Here is a 20,006-nt window from a genome sequence, read left to right on the forward strand (position 1 = left end):
AGTTGATTTCTAGACTTGTTAATCTCTACAAAAAAACAAACATTTCCAATAAAAATACCTCAATTGTGGTCTTTCAATCATTAATTATGCTTTTTCAGCCTTCTTTTTTGGATGGTTTAACCTGCTCAATACACCATATGTATGGCAATATATTCTAAGGTTTCAAAGTATTTATGTAGTATATAGTATTTACTTATTGAACAGTGGGAAATATATCACTTCATTAGCCCTCTTTCGGAACATTTATTATATTTAATTAATAAAAAAGTCCCATCACTGACCAGCAGGGCTCCCTGACTGGCTTCCCGCTGATCTGGCACCAGCCGGGCCAATCAGAGAGAGCCGCCATGGGTCCGTCAAATATAGTCCATGAGCACGTGTGGCGTGGTGGACAGAACCCTCTGGCTTGTCTTGGGAGACCAACAGCACCTGGTCCAGGTGAGACAGGACGGACTCCGTCACCTGGAGGACGGACACACAATACACACACGAACACACATGTATCGTACAAGATGCATTATTCAGAAATACGTTGGTCCACAAACCTCGTTCACTCGTTTTGTAGTTATTTTTTTACTTTAACTTACCAAGGTGCTCTAAAAAAAAGTCCAGAGTTTTCACCTATTCACACATTTGTTACTTAGCTTTTTACTGAGCAAATTAAGTGTTGACACTTCTCAACAACTTTCTGGTAGGCCTATATCCACATTGGGGAAATTTTGGAAAGTGAGACGCATCAATCGTATTAATTGCTTTTTTAGTTAGGCTGCTGTTAAGGACAGGGTACTTTGTGATTCACCTATTGCGTAGAATATCGACCAAACGATGGCGAAGAGAGGAGAGCAGTATCATTAGGCCTAGCAGTGTCTTCCTGCTCTGGAGACGGGTGTCACTGGTCACACTGCTGGTCACTCGGGATTACTACAGGAGGGGAGGCTTCAGTTCTCTGCGTTAGATCGCTGTCATTAGGAGGGTGAAAATCCCTTTCTTGTCCAATTTATTTCTCACTTAATAATCAAACAAAGCTTTATTTCAAACTGCATAAGCTGCTATAAAAGTTCATCACAATAACGATTATCGATAGACAAAAATCGCCTCTTAAAAATGCATAGACAATAGATTAATTATATTTTTACGTCATCGACCTTACATCAGATTGCAAAACGCCAAACTGGGTTATTCGTATAAATGGGATGCATGTTTTTTTTGTATTTTATCTAGCCATGTTTGGAAAGCTGTCTCGTATTTTAAGCTAGACCTGGCATAACAAAGTTTACAATTACTTTGCTTACTTTCCCTATCAATTTTATTAACATTCAACGGCTCTCTGCTATGTCACACCAGCCTATTCAAGTAGATTTGAGAGAATGTTATTATATTTTCTTCAGTTAACCTCCATATTTCTTAATAGGCCTATCTAATATCTTGTCTTACTCGACAGCAAAGGCAATACTTTGTTTACCATTTCCTACAGTCAAATTGGAGTGTGTTTTATTAACCCCCCTGGGAAACTAGATGTTTTGTCAAATAATTCCTACATTAACAAACCTTCTTAAGGGGCTAAGTTTTCATAAGTAACATTACACAGCAGCATGGCTTATAGCCAGACAGTAAGGAGGATACATTTTATACAACATGAATGGGAAGACACATTTGAATCGGGGGACAGAGGGAACGAATTAGTTTACGTGCTCGATGACAAATATGTAGCACGCATGCACCACACACGACAGTCTCCATTACCCAGACAATCGTTCTCCTGCCCTCTCTTCCTGTCTTCCACTCTCTCTCACTTCTTCTCTCCCTCTCTCTCTCTCTCTGCCTCTCTTTTCACAGACATGGAGAGTCGGAGGGTGTCATAGCAGTGGGGAGTGGGCAGAAGAGACAACTTAACTTGGAGCTCGCTCAGGCAGAGAGGCAGAGGGAGACACAGACTGACACACACACACACACACACACACAGAGACAGACTGACAGACAGTACAGCTAGACTGACGGAGAGAGAGAGAGAGACGGACAGACGGAAACGGAGCGAGACAGCGGTAGAGGAAGAGGAGCAGGACCTCAGCTTGTGGGTTATCGGCTACAGTGTAAGAAGGACGCCCCGCTGAGCTGCAGGACTGACTGATAGAGGTATGTCTGTGCTAACTGTGTGTGTCTTTGCACGCATGTCTTTGTGCGTGGAGTGTAACAGTCAATCAACCCAGGTGTATGTTTCCTTTTGCGTTTATTTCTGTTGTCGTCTTAGCAGACTGTATCATCATCAATAGTTCAATCCTGATTTAATATTACTGTTGCATTTACTGAGTGGTAATCTGTGTGGCAAAGATTTTCATGTAAATAAATGTCTGTTCAGTAACTATCTATCGCTTAGGTAACACAATGGTGTTTGAGACTATGGCCCGCTGATGAAACCCCTTGCGTATGCAGTATTATGAATGTTACGAACTGGGTGTCATCGTTCTGTGTCTCTGTTTGGATCTCTGGGTGAAATTACAACCAGAGAGCGAAATGGAAATCAATCAGATTACCACTTTAATATATCATTTAAATGTGTGTTGATTTAAATCAAATTCTAATAGAATCAAGGCCTTCTCCAATCAGAAATGTAAATTATTTATTGATAATACTCGGAGAGGGATAGAGATTCTATATCGGCTCAGGCTGTTCCTTCTATTATCGGGCAACATAATTAGAGAGAAAACCCAAGCCGTGGTCGCCTTATTTTCCCTAATCTTGACTCTTGCTGCTCTGTTTGAGGGGAGATACCAACCTTGTGCAGGCTGACAGATTACAGGTCAAGGGCTCCTGTCTTGTGGTCTCTGGGGCCTGTGTTGCTGTGTTGTTTCCCACTGCTGGCTGAGTCAATGCTAATGAGCTAGCGGGCAGATTGATGAGATGAGCGTAGTCTCTGTGCAGACAGGAAGGCCAACCACTGACATCCTGCTAACTAATGAAGCCACCTGTCTTCGCCTAGCTCTGCTCGTTTATACCCACACGAAGCATTGCGCCATCGACGAGCTTCAGCTAACACCATGGGCGATGCTGTTGGGAGATGGAACTTTACAAATCTATACAGTACCTTTTACGTTCTGCTTACTTTCACACAGATGGAGATGCTAGTTTCTTTAGGTTTTCAATAGATTAAATTCCATTTATGCATTTAGCAATTGCATCGCTTGTAAAAATCAATTAATCTATTGCCTATTGTGTCCTTAAACCTTAAAACCTATAATTCATATGTCAGTTAAATCCAACAACGTCTAAAGGTTTCAGGGTAAATCAAAATATATAGTGGCCTTGTGTATATTCACATATGCACGTACCCTAACCCCATGGGGGAGAATGTGTAACACAGTTTAAGACTTGCTTGTGCGTTTTGTATTTAACTGCTGTGGATCCCTGGGAAAGTCAGTCTCATCAAATGTATGCCCTCACTGATTCCTGTGGGTTTCACGTCCTTTTTTACCTGCTGTAAAACCAATGCTTGTTCTCGTAATATGTTCCTGAATGTTTCTCTTGCAATTCACGATGCCTGCTTATTTCAGATTATATCGGGGCTATCCTTCCTCTCCTTGAGTATACCCACTAAAAGTGTGTGTTTCAGACGTGCGATTAATGATGTCTAGTAAAAACTATTTACACAGCTGCTGTCTTTATAAATTCAGGCTAATATTTAATGTGGAATCCCTTGTAGAAATTAATGTTTGGCCATATTCTTCATGTGTTTAAGGCCTGGCTTCTAAAATAGAGGGAACAAATCTCTGTTCTATTATTCAAAATGATGGTCAATGGTCCTATTCACCAAAGAATCCCAACGTAATGAAATCTGCAAAACAGAAGTGTGGTACTTTACTGTTCCATTTCCAGCGAATGTATGAGGGATATATTAAACTAGGATCTTTTATAGAAAGGCTATTAAGTATGGTTCTTTTTTTCGTCAGCCTCCAAGGGTTCAGAGAGCACATTGAACCAGAGCAATATGGAGGTCAGAGTTCACCGAACACGAGCAGCAACGTTTTACTCCATTTGTCAACTATTTGCAGTTCTCTGCGGACCTTTACTTCATGCCCAGGGTCAAGGTAAGACTAAAACTTTTTCCATTTGTCCCTTTTATTTTCGTCGAATGTTGATATGGAGGATACTGACCGACTAAGTGGACACTTTTTTTTCCCTGTAGCTGCCCGCTTTTCTTATCGTTATGGTCAGGATGTGTTTTGCGGTCGCTAACCGAAAATGTCAAGTTTAGGTGACAGTGTTTTCCAGGTGGAAATGGAAAAGCACTACAACGTCATCCCTCCTTTCCTGTAGTTACCTGCATTCCTTTGTAGTTATCAAAGAGTTTTCTTGTTGAAATATTATGGTTTGAAGAATTGTATTGTTTTTCCAATTCATCCATTCGATTTACAATGTGTAAACCATGCTTTGTTTGCACTGGTATGCTACATGGACTGGTTCTTGTGGTCTGGGACCAGATTGAATCCACACATCCCAGAACGACAAGGCCACCTCGTCCTCTGGTGTCAGAACGCTCGTCTGGTGTCCACACCTCCCTGTGGCCAGAATTATTTATAGCATGGCAGGATCTGTCTCACTAACAATTAGAGACACACACACACGCACACACACACACACGCACACGCACACGCACACACTCACACTCACACTCACACTCACACTATTACGTCTACAATACTACGTACACAAATGTCAAGTTTGAGGCGTCAGGGGTCAGCGCAAGGTTAATGTGGGAAAATGGAGAGTTATGAGTGTTTTAACATTCAGCCCTCCTCAGAGGTAGTCTAATGGATCTCCCTGCGCATGGGCAATGGATGGGGAGCTGTTTGGAGAGGGAGAGTGATGGAGCATCACACAGAGAGAGAGAGAGAGAGCGGGATGGGCTCGGCAGGTCAGCCACTCATGATCGATCAGTATTGGGTATTATTGAGTCGTATTTGGCGTAATACATTCATTGTTCAACTTTTTCATCAAGTCGTGGATATAGCAAACAGTGCTAGTGGATATGACAAACCGGGAGTACAAGTTCTTATAAATACATGGACGTTGACATTTAAAGACGGAATAATTGACGTCATGGTTAATTGCCGACCCACTCCTCCGACTCATTAAAATCCTGGCAATTAAGATTCCTGAAGGGACACTCTCTTCAGTATTACACACTAGTAAATACTGTATATATGGCTCCCCCCAACAAAACTTTGTGTTCAATATGGGACTCTTATACATCCCTAGAACTATCTCCGAGCTTTAGGATGATCCCTCCAGAGGAGGAAGAGGACTCTTTGTTTATCTGCCTCCTGGTGAGGAAGAGAATCATTGCCTTGATGACAGCCGTCTGGCAGGCAGAGACTCCACTATAAAGTGTGAGGCATTGGCCGCCAGAGATTGTCAAGAGAATTACAAATGGCCATAAAACTGGTACACATAGTAGGGACAGAGCGGAAATGGTCCTTGTTTATTTGTTTTATTGTTTCAATGCATACAGATCTCTGGCATCTGCTTCCTTATCTTTCTTACAGTTTGCAATTATTTGATGCCCATGTGGTGGTATAGGGCTGTCCATAAGGTGATGAAGTGTCACGTTTATCACCGTTTCCTGTTGTAGGACCTCCAGTGGTCTGGGATCTGCTTAAACACTCTTAAACTGAACTTTCAGCCATCAGCAGTCAGATCCGTGTAAGTCTGAATGGTATTGCTTTGAGGTAAGTAACAGAAGAATATAAAAACATGTTTCCCATGGTATGAGCATATGGTAATCGGTGTCACTAATTTACTTATGGCGACAATATATCTGGGGAAATAACCACACAATTCTGCTCTGTGGATGTTTTTTAATATAAGAGGATAGTTTTTCACCTTATCCTGCTTTATCCACCAGTCATCGGTAGTTTACCAATCCATCCATCACCTTCAGTCTTGGACCTACTCTCAGTCAGTCATTCCAGTGTTAAATTAAATGACAAACTGAATGCAGAGGGAGGCATGCATGGCTCCATTCAAAGCCGGCTGGCCTTGCTGGAGCGACAGACACACAAGCGTGCAGAAGCCTGGGCTGATGGGGCTTCTTTTACGACCACCATCTGGTTATTAGCATGGCTGCCTGCCCTGTTGCTCCCACACCTTCTGCCAGGGATGTGCTGCTCATGTCAAGGTGACTGTTGTGTTGTGCTGGGAGACAAACAGCCAAGTAAACTCGGGCCACGTCCACGCTACGCTGGATGGATATGTGAGGGGGAAAACGCAGCTTTTCGTGTTGAAGCCGTTCTGTTGGTACAGCGTTTTTGGTCCATCAACACTGAAACCAGGCAGAAATGTTGTTGATTTGTTTGGAATGTGCGGACCACTTTTGCCTGGCAGCTGACTTGACAATTATGTGTAATCGCTTTCAGAAATATACTTTTTGTTTGTCCATACATCGCACACGCGCTTTCAGAACCTTCCACTTGGCAGATGTTTCCAAGGAGATACATTGTCTGTGGTGGAAAGTGTGGGTATGGCCTTGTTCCATAAGCTGATCGTCAGACTGTCTATATATATATATAAGCGTACATTTCTACACGGAAGCTGGAGAATAGTGGGAGAGTGGTGTGATTGTACTCCCTGATCCCAGAGGTGGTTTGGTTTGATATGAATGGCTCGGCCGCTGGGGTTCTGTTGTGTTGTGAAACACATTGAGGCCAACTACACTTCTGTCCCAGGCTGCGCTTCTGTATTGTTGGCCAACAAAAGAAAATGTCTGGCCCAGCGCACTCGGTCATCTGCTCAATTTCTAAAATCCATCATGGAGATTGTCTGATGGGCCATTACAAACCACACTCGCCTGTCTCCTATTCATGCTGGATTGGAATTTGAGAGAGTGGAAAAACCAGGTCATTGCATTTCATAAAAAAAAGTGAAAAACACAAGACAGCCGTTCTTTAGATGTTCAGAATGGTGCTTCGGAGATATTGATGTTTGCCATTTTTTCAAAGAGTTTGCTGCATACATATATGCATTCCCCCTCTCGTCAAAAGAAGAGACCACGTTCACTCATAAATAACAATGCGCTGAAAGGATTTGTTAGAAATATATACAGGATAGAGTTCATGGGTTTCATAAACGTAGGAGATTAAAGTGATGCTATTGATTTTTTTTAATCTCTTATTAAGGAAATGGCTGAATGGGGATCTGTGATATCGAGGAATTTCGACATGGCCTGCAATGGATAAAAGGGTTTAACTAGATAAAAAGGTCCAGTCATAATATATATATATAAATATATCAATGAAAATATAGGATGGTATTCAATCTGAGAAAGGTATTCCTTAATCTAAAAGAAAATCGACAATAAAATGATTTGGGTTTCTTTTTATGCTTTTTCCACCCACTGAAGCTAATTTAGGATAATAAAATGTGCTTTATTGTCCACAAAGCTGGTGTTCTGTCTATTCTATCTTAAAAAAAAAAAGAAAATATAAATATTTAATAGTTTGCCTCAATACCTAGCGGCAGCATCTCTGCAGGCAAGCTTTGTAGTCCAGCTCAATACCAGTAAACGCTGCCTGAGGCGATGAATGACTGGTGCAGAACACTCGGTTAGTGATTCTGGATTGGTCAAGAAAAAGTGGTATTAGTGCCAACATAATTGGATTACAATTGCATTTCCTTTATAACCGATGGATTATGATGTATGTCCCTAAGCAGGAAATTAGTTTCTATGGATGAACCACTTCATCCAAAAGAAGACCTATTTCCTTAATAATGAGGGAAGGAAAATGTGACGTAGAAAGGGTTTCACTTTAACAGTGGGGTATGGGATTAGTAAAGTAATTTTAGAATTGTAATGTTAACGATTTTCTTCTGTTTTACAGACCCACAATTCAGTTACACTCATAATACTTGATATTAATGCTTATTATCTATAAAGGTGAATGTGTTGTCTTTTGAGAACCCCAACAGGACTCTGCCAGTAGGTGGCACTATTGTTTAAACTGTGGGGATGCAAATGCTTTGATGGGCAGTTGGGCGCAGAAGAAATTCACTTTCATTAGAAGAGAATCTAGATCTACCCTTTATGGTTAGTCTGAACGAAATCATAAATAAGCAAGAATAAGAAAATGTAATATAAATGATCCGCCTATTGCGTAATCTGCTCCCTAAATCATCACTCTTCATGCTGACCTATGTCCCATTCTACTCCCCGTGTTCGTGTAGTGTATGTAATGTTCAGTTCTGCGTAAGCAACTTTGTTCTGTCCGGATGGTGCTTCATACACACCCTTCAGAAACAGCATTTTGTTTACGTCTGCCGGCAGCTTGGTGTGCGGGGCGGCCGTGTTTCCCGCCTCTCTCCTGCAGGGCGGCTGTGTAGTCATGTATGATTCATTAGACTAAACATGGCCGCCGTACTCCAATGGAACACGGCACAGCAGGGTGCGCAAACTCCATTAGGATACAAATTAATTCCTCGAGAACTTTTTGTCGCGCGTTTTTACGGAAGCATTTCGGGAGTTAATTTACGACGCCTGGCTGCGCGTGCTCAGTCAGGCTGACCCGTGTTGCCACTCAGCCAATCGACGGTGAACAAAAAACATCTGGAAAGAGGTTTGGTTTGATTGTTCATTTAAATAACCCTCAGTGGCTTTGTTTCCTGAAAAACTTGTGGACCTGCTTTGTTCTTTGATTTACCCATAGTTGAAATATGACTTTAGCCATAAAGGCGTTGACAGTTGTATGGGGCCAGTACAGAAATAGGGGCAGAGATATCCCAGTGGACTGTGACCAATCACATCGCCCAACCCTTACCCCAACCCCCTGCATAATGGAAAGACCGCTAGTCCCCACAAGTAAGGCGTCTGTTTATTTGAAATTGCCTTCGTGGTAGTAATTCTTCCTTTCCTTTTATCTAAATGTGAAAAAGAGGTGTATGTAGCAGCGCTTTATCAGGTTGTGTAAAAGTGTTCACAGAGTGTGTAGAACCGACAAGTAATTACATTTCCAATTTGACATGTCTCGCCGTTAAGTTCCCGCTCTTATCCAGAGTGACTAGGCACAAGAGGAGAATATTCTTTGGGTTTTTTAACATCATAAGAAACAATGACTAAGCAAGTCATAGTGTGAGCTGAATGAGAGCCAGGGTCCTCTCTCTATTCTTAATTTCCTAAACCATTTAGACACTGGAAGGCCACTCCACTATTGTGTACCTCCGTCCTTGTTTCCTCATGTGGAGAATGGATCCATACATTTGTCATGTTAATCCAGACTTCATCCAGCATGCAGCACCAAAGGCCCAGTCCCTCAAGTGAACTTGATGAATCGTCAATCATCCTGGTTACTTCAGCCTTCTCGGACAACCATCCCCAGCAAGGGGGTTGTAAAAGATAAGTAGGTTGCAAGTGGAAGCTAGCTTGCCTTTGTTTTACAACAAAATAAACGCATAGCTTTAATTGGACATGGAAGTAATCTAACCTGCCCTCTTGCTAGTTTTACAATTAAACGGCAGACAGTATGACCCTGGGGCTTGACCCCAGGGTGGTGTTATTTTCTGGCCTTTCATGTCCGCTGAGAGAGTACCTCCGATCACTGTGGTTCAGCGATCTGCATCTTGGTTACCATGGTGCTTATTCCCATGATACAATGGAGATTTAGGGATCAGATGAATGATGATTTGAAACACTTTAAGGATTAACACACCTCACCGTGCTCTCACTTGGCGGTTTGTTGACAATTTGGGAGACATGGAGGAGATCTGAAACCAGAGAAGATCTGTACATTCTTGGCCATTTCGTTTTGGCCATGCTAGATATGTGACGACAATGCCACAACAACATGACTGCAATCCGACAACAACAGGGCTACAATCAAGCATAACAACAACGTGACGACAGTGCTACAACTGGCACATTACCACAACATGCCTACGGGGCTACAACTACAGTACGACCACAGAGCCCCAGTCTACAGACCGCACTAGACCATTTATAACACATGCAAGGCCAGCACTGCGCCTCTGGTTTATGGGAGGTTGTTTGTGTTGACACATGTCGATGATTAAGGGCCTATCAAAGCCGCTCGGTTGCCACGGCGCCAGATGCCGCGGGAGCGCCGGGAGGCGTCTGCTCGGAGGAGGGTGGCGGTGTGTTTCGGCGTAGGGGGCGTGGCCACGGGACAGGAGAACCCCCGGCCGAGCGCCGTGGGAGGAACCCTTCGCCGCTAGCACACGCATCGGCGCTTCACCGAGCCGTCGCGGTGGGCCGAGATGAAAGTGGCCCCGAGCACCGCGTGTGCAGGGGCCGCGCATCATCGTCGTCGTCGGCCGTCTGTCTGAGCGCCCGCCGCTCTCCCTGCCCGCCTGTCAGTGATCCCAGAGTTCCAGAACATCTCCTTCAGTGTACAACGTGTGGGGGGGGGGGAGGAGAAAAATAACAGTTTTCCTCCAGACGTGGCACTTCCGCAACGCGCCACCCTGTGTTTCGGTTGAACAGTTTGACAGTTATCTCCGAGCGGATTTAGCGATGGCGACGCCGCCCGCCGCCGCCGACTTCAAAGGAAGTGTGTGTGTGTACGTACGTTATGTAAATATCATCCTGTCACCATCATGAATATGGATTGCGTCGTGTTGATGAGGAACACAAATGCGCACGCAAACACACACACACACACCCGCCCAAGCACACAAATCACTCACTAATGGACTATGCTAACACAAGGGGGCCCAGGTGGAGAATGTTCCCGCGGCCCATCCGCGGAACGTCACGGAACCAACACGGTATTAGTGAACGCGCGGAGGAAAGTCATCATTGCGTACGGTCCAATGCCACAACCTTTCGCAGGCTTTAATTTACGATGCTGTCAGACTGTGGAAAGTTGAAAGTGTAATTAAACGGTTTGGAACTACTAATACACACCCGTTTTACTGCTCCGTGGCCCGCCGCAACTGAGCTGTGTTACCCGCTGCGTGTATAAATTACCTCGCGGGGGGGACCCTGCACAAACGGCCTTGGTCTCCCCTCCCACCCAGCCTCTGGTGTCGGAAGGCGTGGGGCGGGTGGGTAGGGGGGTGCTTGTGGATGAATCTTCACGGCACGCTATTGAACGCGGCCCTCCTGCTCGGGAGCAGTCGATAAATTGTGCTTGTCACAGCGGCCCTCCACCTGGTTGGTCGCCGTGACAATGCTCGGTGCGAACGCCGCCACACTGGGATGGAGGGGGGGGGGGGGGGAATAGAGGCACAACAACGACGACCAACACCACGGAGAGGAAAACGGCACCACGGTGGATTGAGGAGTAGTGTTTGGGAACTGCTTCGTAGGGAAGGGGAGAGGTCCAGGGAGGAGGGTGGTAATGATGATGGAGAGAGACGTACAGAGGCGGGAAGAGGGATGCAAATGGGGGACCAGCGCTGCATTGGAAGGTCGCCTGAGAGCTTGGATGTAGATGAGGAGGTATGACCTAACACATAACTGATGTGAGCTGCGAGGGGATGTTTTATTTCAAAGGTGAGATAACGCACATTGGTAGCCTTCACTATTATGTATTTATTTTTTAAAGCGTTTTCAACCGCCTAATCACAAATACTAAATGTCCAGAAAATGGACATAGAAATAAGAACAAGCTACCATCTATGAATCAGGACTTGGTTACATTAAGATTATGGTGTCTGCCCGGGGGGCTTCCCATCCACTAATGAGTTCTCTTTTTACATTTCTGATGATTCAGCCATTGTTCTTATTAGAACAAAGCTAAATAATAACGAGTGAGCTTGAGGTGATGAGGTCCAGTCCGAGGTCAACGTTGGTTAATGCTAATGCTCAGATTGACTGTGCGCCCTTATATCCCAGCATCTCCCAGTATCAGTGTTAAGGCCCAGCTGTATCAGTGGAGCCTGTCCTGACCTGCTGTGGGGGGCCACGTCCTCACTTTTCAGCGCTTTAACAAAAGCGCTGATTAATAATTTGATCCTTTTAGATTTTTAAACAGTAGCCTCATGCTGTTGTTATTGAGTCTTTCTGAGAATATGCATGAATTTTATTTTATGGAAAGAATCACACCCCTCCCACACCCCTCCCGTACCAACCCCCTCGGCCCCTTGGTCCTGGTCCCAGGCCTGGGTTCTCTCAGACCGCCGTGTGCTCCCGTCGCACCATGACGTTTGTCCATCGAGACTCCCAACGGCCTGGAGAGGTGTACCTAACCCAGGCTCAGGGATAAATAGCCTCAAGCCACCATGCACAGAGTGGTGTTAGCCGCGTAGCTCGATGCTAGCCACGTAGCTCAGCACTAGCCACACAGCTCGATGCTAGCCACGTAGCTCAACGCTAGCCACATAGCTTGATACTAGCCACGTAGCTCGATACATGCCACGTAGCTCGATGCACCCACCATGAATATTTCTCGTTTGGACACAAACATGACAAAATCAATGGGCTCTCTTTAGGTCTCTGGCCCCAGCCATAGATCCTCAGAGCTTCTTTCCCTCTGATTCATTCAGCCGGCCTCCCGGCAGCCATAGCATGCAATTATTATTTGTCGTCGTCCCAATCAATATTGCATTCACTTCATTGAACTCTGTGAAGACTATTGAGTTTATGAAAATCTGGGAGTTCACCTCCATTTTCCTTCCTTTTCTGCACTTAACACACAGCATTTGTGTAACTGTGGTATAATTCCCTTCCTTCGCAAAGAATGATGTGCTTTTAAAGTTCAATGTAATACATGTTAAGGTTAAGATGGATTGATCGGCTTGATGGCTAAAGAAAAAACACTTCTGTACATCTTCTGCCAAGCAAATAGAGCCGCAATGTTGATATAGCTTATATTAAATTATAATTACATTTATAAATACACACAATACTATTAGTGATTTCCAGACAATGAAATCCGAACAATGACTCCATGCAAATCCAACGTTCTACCAATAGGGGGCGCTTGCACTCCTGCCTAGAACCAGGAACCCACTAGTTTAACTCTCTTTATGCACCTCCCTCCCTCCCTCCCTGCCTCCCTCCCTCTCCATCGTTCACACTGCTTTAATAGCCTTTGTCTACATCTTCCTCTCCTTCCACTGTATCTTGTCTATTTCTGTGGCTTGCGCATCTCCTCCATGTTAATTGGTGTAAACAACTCTTCTGAGGTCCCAGGACTCCGGCACACCACCACCCCCTCCACTCAGTCATCCATGATGTTTCTCCTGAACGAGACCTCAGACACCGGCGTAATGAATCTCGCCGCCTTTGCCTGCGCTGTCTTCTCCTTCCAGCTCCATCTCGCTGTTTCCTCTTAGTCTCACTCCTGTCTCAGCGTCCTGCCACACCCCAGCCCTACGCAGCCTCCACTCTCCTACTCCCACCTCCACCATCCTCCACCCTCCTCCACCCTCTTCCCTGCACAACTCTGCTATGTTGTCCCACCAGCCCCTCTCCAACCCCCCCCCCCCAGAGGTGAAGAGCAGACTCCTATAATTACCTAAGCGTCTGTGAAATGAATCATTGGGCGGCTGATTGAGTTGCATGATGGGTAACATCCATCCTGAGTGCCACGCCTCCTCCCCCCACTAGCTCACAACCCAACTCACAAAGACACACACACACAAAGACACACACGGACACATATTTGAAGCCAGGGACTGGAATGTGCACATGCTAGCCGCCATTGCTGAGGGGGAGAGGGACAGGGTGTGGCATCGTATCACAGCTACAGCAGCCATCACCCCAAGAGCTTACTGGAAGATGTATTCCTCATGGCTGGTCGAGCAACCTCTTCTACTCCTTTTTCTCTACTCCTGGCTTTCCAGTATCTTTAGTGACTCTTTTAGCATTGGGAAGGACCTCACGTTTGGTCGCCAAAATTTTGATACAAGATTGTGATTTTTGTTGTGAATCATTCTTTCGCGTGGTTTAACCGATGGGCATTACGTTGAGGTCCGGGTTCTACAGGTCCATCAATGTCAGTCATGTACTTAATATGAAAGTGGCTGACCAGAACAGATCATAGTTGATGCAAATCAACCCTAAGCACATGCACTATAGCGCCCTCTGTAGGACGGTACCTTCAATACGTTTCCACTATGATTACATGGACATTTACTTAATAAAATAAAATCGAAACTCACATAAATCGTGTTTTTCCCCCCACCCCTAATTGATCGTCGTATTGTTTTGTCATAAATCACACGGAATTCGAATCTTTGTTTCCTTTTATACGTTATTTTAATTGGATCTAAATAATTAAATACAGTATAATCATGTCCGTGTTATGAATACGTTGTTGTTGCACAGTGCAATTACAGTACTATGCAGGATGTTTGACTTTCACACATGAACACGCCCGGACGGTCGATCACCTCACCTGATGGCCCTCCGGTCCTGCCTCAGAATCCGTCACACACACAGCGGCTGACCTTCGTAGGTTCGCTACAGGGCAAAACATTCAGTCATCTCCACAGCCAGCCGCCGCTGCTCCACGTCACATCACGTACGACCCCAAACCCCTTCACCCCCCGGGCTTCGCGTGTGAGGATTCTGTCAGTGGACTCTCGGATCAACGGGAACTCTCCAGAAGGTGTTGAAAAGATGTTTGGGTGGGGATGGGGATGGGGGGGTGGGGGGGGCGGCAGCGGCTCGCAGCTGCCCGTGGATCTTTCGGAGGTTCTGGTGGACGGAGGGAAAGTGTTTTGGAGTGGGGTCTTTGGATGTGGAGTGCTCCATCTGTGAACAGAAGAGGCTCACATAGAAGCTGTGCTGTGGCCACCTGCCTGCACTTCTGCTGCTTCGGCTGCATAGGAGCTGGAGGATGTGGGAGAGAAAGGTAGAAGAAGAAACGGCCGCTCCTGCTGCTCCTGAGACATATAATGCCGATCCGTAATCGCAAAAAGTATACGACAACACAAAGCCGGAGAACTCGGATAAAGTGGGTATGAATACGTATCCCTCGTTTTATGTGCTCTACAAAGAGATCTGACAAATTATGGGTCGTCCGTGTGTGGCAGGGCTGTCCTGTCGCCAGCTGATTTCAAGCTCCTTAACATCACGTTCAAGTCATCTGAGGACTTCAATGCAAAGCGGTTCTGATACTTGCTCGGACACAGCTCTGCAGTTCCTCCACTGGAGGACTGTTGACTCTGAGGTGGGGGCCGGCTCCAGAAGGTTGGCGGGGGGGCTGGAGTGTGTTCTGCCAGGGCTCACAGTGTACTGGGGCTTTGAAGCTCTGTCCTCACAGAGAGAGCGGAGGCCGGGGGAACAAACAAAGTGCGACAACAGCTCTTCTCCCAGGCTGGCTTCACACAGCGGGCTTTGAACCCGCCGAGGAGACGGGAGCCGTAACAATGTCAAAAGGACGGAAATGGATTCAGGCTCCATGGGCTTGATTGTTTAATTAGCCTTTACTTTATGCCATGCCAAGTCAAACAGAACAAAAAGGGGTAATGGGGGTTGGGATTAAAATAGCGCTGGTTGGTATTGCCTTAATATTCACTGTCGCCGATTGTTGTGGTCCCGTGAGATTCTGGTGCGTTGCAGATAGTGTTGTCATTGTCACTTCCTCCACTGCCATCCAATTAAGACTTTGGCAATAAATGATATGTTACGTTATTCATTTAGCAACGCAGTTTAGCGAGCCAGGACCAGTGTTACCTTGTTTTTTTGCTAAGAGCCATTGGAGTTAGTAGTTGCTAGTTGTTAGTGGACTTCACCACGCACACATTAAGACCACACACACATTAAGACCACACATACATTAAGACCACACATACATTAAGACCACACTGCCTGCATCCCGACGCTACGACCCTTCCCCAGCTGATGAAACCTGCCCTTGCTATTGGAAATCTCTGATATGCACGGATGGAAAGCTCCTCCATCATTGGACTGGGTTAAACCCCTGGCCGGGCATGTTTGATTGGACCTCATGCTTTTGCATGATGTGTACGGTCAGTGGAGTCTGGGCTCCGACAAGGTGGTCCCCATTGAGGCCCCTGGGGGACCACAAAATCGTAACGTGGCAGTTCCCCTTTGATAGCGGAACCTACTGTAATAAGATATCAAATCACATGCGTGAGGCTGGGGCAGGACCGTGATGGATGGTACCAATTAAAAGATGTGAAGAGTGAAATCGCTGGTGCCACGTGTGTGTTGAAGGGTATTTAATGGTACCATGGCTTCAACCCCTCCACTGAGCGCGACACTCTGGAAAAGACACTGGGTTCTCTTCCCTACCATCCACCCACCCACCCCACACACACACCCTCCACCTCCCATACACACCCCCCCCCCCCTCACCCTACAGGCTTGTCTCAATTTAATTCACTTGCACCCTTGATTTACTACAGATTGGAGAGCAATTCCCACCTGTCTGCTGAAATTGACAGCGTAGTGCGGTGTGACATCTGTTTGTGGCAGCCGAGAACCCTGGGTAATCCAGTACATCTGTACGGAGGGGCACCCGGAGAACTGCCCCGGCTGTCCTGCCGCCGGAGGGGGATTAGGGCGGCTGATGCACCTGACTGTTGACCACGCCACCGTCACCATGCACCGCTGAAATGTAATTTTACACAACCTGAGAACATAAAAATTTCCCCTAACAATATAATTTACTTGCCTACTTTGTTCCAAAGCAATTTCACTCTTAAACCTGCCGTTGGTTTCACTGTGATAGAGTTTTGAAAATGGTGAAACATAAGTATTGATTAGTATTTTGCTTTCACTTAATCTTTTCTTATTTTTGTAGATTAGACGCGTTAATATTGCAGGCACATTATCCATGACACAAGACTATTGTGGGCAAAGCCATCACACCTTTTTGTCTTCCTACGATTTCCAGAAAAAAATTCCAGGCCTTCCGCCATAAACAATATCTCCATCTGCAAGCACCATATTACTTTTGTTTTTACCAATCCGGGACTCAAACAAACAAAATATATTGCGCCGCTCCTTCATCCCATGTTTAATGCATTACTGTTTGCGAGGTAGTGATTATGTGTCCAGATAAGGTGCATGGCTTCTGACACTCAGTGTAATATCCCCGCTGTCACAGTCATAGTGTTTGAGCCGTGGAGCGACGCCTGAGCCTGGGACAAAACACCCGGCAGGGGGAGAGGCTGCTCCGAGCGGTTGGCACTTAGCTTGTGGGAAGCTGCTTGGTTGGTGGCGCGATATTAAATTTGCAATAGGAAAAAAAGAGTGGAGGGAAGAATAACAACAACAGGAAACTTCAATAGTAATATCATACTACAGGCTATTCCTCCGTCAGGGTGGTATTTATGACTTCTGTGACAGGAGGAACAGTGCCCTCAATAAGAAAAGAGTGGCCTTGTGGAGCTGGTGCTTCGGGGGCCGTGGGCTATTCCATCCTTATGAAGCCCACAGCCGCCTCGGCTAAGGGGGGTCAGTAGCACGGCGCTACAAATTGCTTTTTCCTGCTCCTTTTTATCTTCCTGCGGTGCTGACGCAGGCGTCCTCAAAGTTGAGTCTCCCACTAGTTTCCCTTTTATCCCAGCAGGATTTACATATGGTCGGGCAGAGGGAAACCGCTGAACTAAAACCTGGTGAACGGGAAACTAGAAAGAGAGTCACTTTGGTTGTGTGTGATGTTGCAGTATGCTCGTGTGGATCCACATCCCCAAGCGTCGTTAAAACGTTTCGCAGGACAAAAGGACCCCAGCGCCAAGCCACACTAGAAAAGGCTCAACCTTGCCTGGGCAAGGGCACTGAATGTATCTATAGTGCCTTCGAAGTCTGCAGAATGTCCACCCTGACCTGTTCGGATGTTCACCGTGCACGTGCGATCGTTTGAGAGTTAGATGTCCAGCTTTCGGCTTGTTTAAATCTCAGTGTAGAAATCGACAGGACATTTGTAAATGACGAGCAGGAAAGTACGTAATAGTTAGGGTCCTTTCAGAACCTTTCTTCTCACGTTCCACACCTTCGACTGGAGCGAGGCCCCTTCCCATTGGCCGACCGACGCCCCTCCCCCTCCTGCATCCAGCCCCACTCCATGACAACTCTAATTATATATATATATATCAGAAATTGATATTTGAAATGCCAGGTCGTTGGCTCTATTAAAGGGGTGTCAGCAGCAATAATAAATGTCCTTAAGGTAGCGGGAAAATGAGTTAAATAACAAGTTTAATCTTATTCATCTCATTAGGAGCCTTTGGAATCCTATTACATTCCCGTGAGTGCCGTGCACCTCTTTTGTCTCGGGGGGGAATAGCAAGTGGGCGACCATATTTTTCCTATGCATGATATGAAAACATTAATTTCCACTGGCAAGCCCTGACAGAACCGGGCTCTGAGGTGCGCGTTAATACAAAAAATGATCACATTTTCACTCCTAATCAATACTGGTCACTGACAGAGAGCCCCGTATTTTTCATCCTGCTAGGCAAGGGCAGGGGTGGAGATTGATATGTGGCTCTCCATGTCTGAGAGGTTTCTCTCTCTCTCCCTCTCGCTCTCCCTCCCTATCTCTCTCTTTCCCTCTCTCCCTCTCTCGGTCTCCGACTCAGGTGATGGAAATAGTGTTTTTAACAAGTGGCCCGGGAAGCTATTGATTATAGCGCCATTTGTCGCCTGGTCGTTTTGCGTGCCCTGAGAGCATCTCCAGCCCTCTCTGGCCATCGGCCCATTGCGCCCAGTGAGAAGTGAACTATTGTGTCGTGACCAGCACTTTATCTGCCACCCCTGTGTATGTTTTCTTGGCAGGTTGTCATCTCCTTCCAGCGAGACCGGAGCCACACTCGAGGGATTTATGCGCACTGTTCCTTTAAATATGTAGAACACTTCGGAAGGTGCATGACACTAATGTAGAGCTTCAAAGGTTTTGCCTAGCTTGTTAAAACTGTTAATTCCGTCCAATCAGCAGTCATGGATTTAAGAGCAAACTGCTGTCACACAAAGGATCACTCTCAGCTGGACGCCCTGTCTGCAGAGCTTTTGAATCCCGAGGGGAAAATGTGTTTATTCAAACAGATTCCAAAGTACTAAGTAGTGTCAGCTCTTTAAAGGTTTTTCAGGGGGGGACTTCTAAAGCCATTGTTTCTAAGAAAAGTAATTTGGCATCTTTTCATCCCACGAATGATGGAAGCAAAGACAAAAGAAAAAATAGATTCACTGAGATAACAAGAGTGTGAAAGCACTCCACAATGCCTAACACAACACATTTCACTGGAATGTCCACTGTGATTTGTTTTGGAAAAATGAATGTAAATTTGCCCTACACATAAAAACGATTACAATACAAACACATACTCATGCATGTTTTGCAGCATCAGATCAAACCTTCTTTTCCCACTGGGTTTGCTCCAGCCATTCAGTAAATAGAGGGAAAACCAGAAACGATACACACAAACAAACACAAACAAACAAACACTCTTCAGAGGCATCAACTCAGTTCTAAGCCCGGGCTAACTGGCTGCACTTCAGCGCGCTACAGTGGATTTATGCCAATGCTTTCCCCTACAGGTCATTAGCGTGGCAGCAGATTACATGTAAACTAATCATAAGCCACAAGCACTATACCGCTAGCCTGACCCCTGGAGCTGATAGCCGTGTAAACTACAGTTCACGCCAGTCCAGTGTTGAAACCAAGCCCGAATTTAGTCGGAATAAACATCCCATATTTGTACTTAGGGAATGTCAAGAGTGAATCATTCATGACATGTAAATAAACTAGATTAGGTTAGCGGGCAGAATTACATCCTGCTGCCTCTCTGTAATGGGGAGAAAAGACTCTTTCCATGGTGTGTGTATTTGTTCAGTCCCCCCCCCACCCCCTTTCTCTCTTTATGATATGAAATGCAGCATTTCACAGGGCATAACATGATTTGTGTTTTCATTTTCTATATGATGATAGTGTAAAGTGCGGTCGGCCCAAAAAAAGGCACGGTATTGAAGGGGTTTCTTCAGCGCTTCGCTGCAGTCCTTCTACCAAGTTTTGGAGGTCAATATGTACATTCACGATGTAATTGTGGAGGCAGCAAACTAATTCCTGTCTGTCAAGGTCCGGGCC

At 45.6% G+C, this 20,006-nt stretch overlaps 1 long non-coding RNA gene across 1 annotated transcript; it reads left to right on the top strand.

Moving 5' to 3' along the window:
* The first annotated feature begins 362 nt into the window (after positions 1-362).
* On the top strand, positions 363-16,624 carry LOC132475237 (uncharacterized). Its single transcript, XR_009529840.1, has 4 exons — positions 363-438; positions 1,837-2,133; positions 3,945-4,082; positions 16,324-16,624. It is a non-coding gene; the product is annotated as an uncharacterized LOC132475237 (long non-coding RNA).
* Positions 16,625-20,006: the final 3,382 nt, after the last annotated feature.

This window comes from Gadus macrocephalus, chromosome 16 (assembly GCF_031168955.1).
Source record: "Gadus macrocephalus chromosome 16, ASM3116895v1".
NCBI lineage: Eukaryota > Metazoa > Chordata > Actinopteri > Gadiformes > Gadidae > Gadus > Gadus macrocephalus.